A 2267-nucleotide genomic window follows, 5' to 3' on the forward strand; every position below is an offset into this window, starting at 1 on the left:
AATACAGTTCATCTCAAGTCAAATTGATTTTGCGGTTTTGCCCATAAAGACAGGTACTGTGCAATGGATCGAAACAAATATGATACCACAAATAGTCATTGTATAATAGGGGAATGACAAAAAAGTGGTTTTCGTATATTCACCTTTCGAGACAAAAAAATGTGCATGAAAAAACAAAATGGCACGATTTTGTTTTTTGTGGTGCACTGCACAGCTATAGGGTTCATAAATGAGTGTACAATGTTTCACTGAAAAATGTTTTACTCAGATAAAGCTTGGATTGCTCGCGTAAGGAGGAATGGAAAATATTGAGTTTCGAGCAAAACGAGAAAAGAGATTGAGAATAGCCATAAATCCAATGGACCAAATTTCCTGACGCATAAAATCTACCAGATATGTAGCCCAGCTCCTCCTTAGTCTTGCTTTTTCTTGATTTTGCTAACATCACAGAATGTTTTTTTGTTCGTTTTTTGTGTCATCACTACACCAATAAAGAGATTTCCAAATTCGCTCCTGGTTGCCTGTTAAACAAGGTTTGTGTGTTAACGGACCTGGTTTGATGCTAACGCGCTTTAGAACATCTGGCGTACCTCTGTTACCATTTTGGAAATGACACATGCCGTCATACAAAGCAATTTCCAGTGCTGGTAACCTACATAACTATTCAATGTGTTCTTTTTTTCCCTCAAACCTATGACGCTGGAGCGAGAACTTCACGGTTAGCTCTTTGCTGCTGGCAACATACTCTGTGGACTAAATAAGGTTTGCAGATTTGTTAAAGTTAGGCGACCAGAGGCACGCGAAATCAACCTCTATACATCAGTTATGTGACCTGGGAGAGATAAAATGATAACTTTCGTCGTCAGGCAACTAATTAACTAAGCAATTTAACTGACACTTCCAGCGCTTCAGCTGCCATCCATGTCAATGTTAGCAATATACAAACAGTCTCATTTAAAAACTACTCCATGTGGTTGAATGCTTCGAGAGAACGCGTGTCTCGAAACGAATCTCGTATAGCTTGGTTTAGTTCGGTTTATTGGGGTTTAACGTCCCAAAGCGACTCAGGCCATGAGGGACGCCGTATTGAAGTGCTCCGGAAGTCTCCATCTGAAGGGCTCCATCTCCCGCTCGTCCGCTTGCCCAAGCCGAAGCGCATAGCTGCCGCCGTTCGCCAATGGGTGTAAGCCCCCCACCACCACCGTCTTCCTCTCTTGTGGCGACCGCTGCCATAGCGCGCTGTACGAGGTCTGTTAGAAAAGTATCTGACTTTATTTTTTTTTTACGAACACCTGATGGATATGAAACAAGCGCGCTTACAGCAGCCGACCTTGAACCCTCGTGCGCATGCACGAATTTTTTCCCGCCTGCCGATAGCGGCAGTCGCTGGGAAGCAGCGTTTGAGTGAGGCAGTGCGCAGTGCTCTCGTCGGTTTTTTATTCCAAGGAAAATGGCGGAGCGACAAGAGCAGCGCTACTGCATCAAATTTTGCCAGAAACTAGGCGACAGCCAAGTGGGAACCATTCGGAATATTCAGACAGCTTTCGGTGACAATGCTATGAGCAGCACACTGATTAAGCAGTGGTACAATTGGTTTAAAGACGGCCGCACATCGTTGCAGAGAGAGCCACGCTCCGGTCGGCCATCAACATGCCCAAATGACCAGGTCATTGCCGAAGTGAACGCTTTGGTGACGCGGGACCATCGTGTGACTATCCGAGAAATTGTGGAAGAGGTGGACATCACCAATTTTTCTGAACAATCCATTATCACCGAAAATTTGGCCATGGAGAAAGATGCGGCGAAATTCGCGCCGAAGCTGCTCACGGTGGAGCAAAAGCAGCTTCGTGTTACAGTCTCACAGGATATGTTGGATTCCACAAACAGTGACCCTGACTACATCAACACCATTATCGCTGGTGACGAGTCTTGGGTGTACAGGTACGACCCGGAAACCAAATCTCAGTCGTCACAATGGCAGAATTCCACGTCACCAAGACCGAAGAAGGCCCGCCAAGTGCGCAGCAATGTCAAAGTGGTGCTGACTGCTTTCTTTGACTCCCTCTGTGTGGCACACTACGTGTACGCACCCCACAAAGTAAACATTGACCAAAAGAATACTACACGGATGTCCTCCGTCGCCTGCGTGGTGCTGTGCGGCACAAGAGGCTGAAGTTGAGGTCAACAGGAAATTGGCGCATCCATCATGACAATGCTCCTACACATTCCTCGCATTAAATTCACACTTTTTTCGCGAAAATCCAGAC

This window comes from Amblyomma mixtum, chromosome 8, assembly GCF_055824585.1.
Source record: "Amblyomma mixtum isolate Tamu chromosome 8, ASM5582458v1, whole genome shotgun sequence".
Taxonomy (NCBI): domain Eukaryota; kingdom Metazoa; phylum Arthropoda; class Arachnida; order Ixodida; family Ixodidae; genus Amblyomma; species Amblyomma mixtum.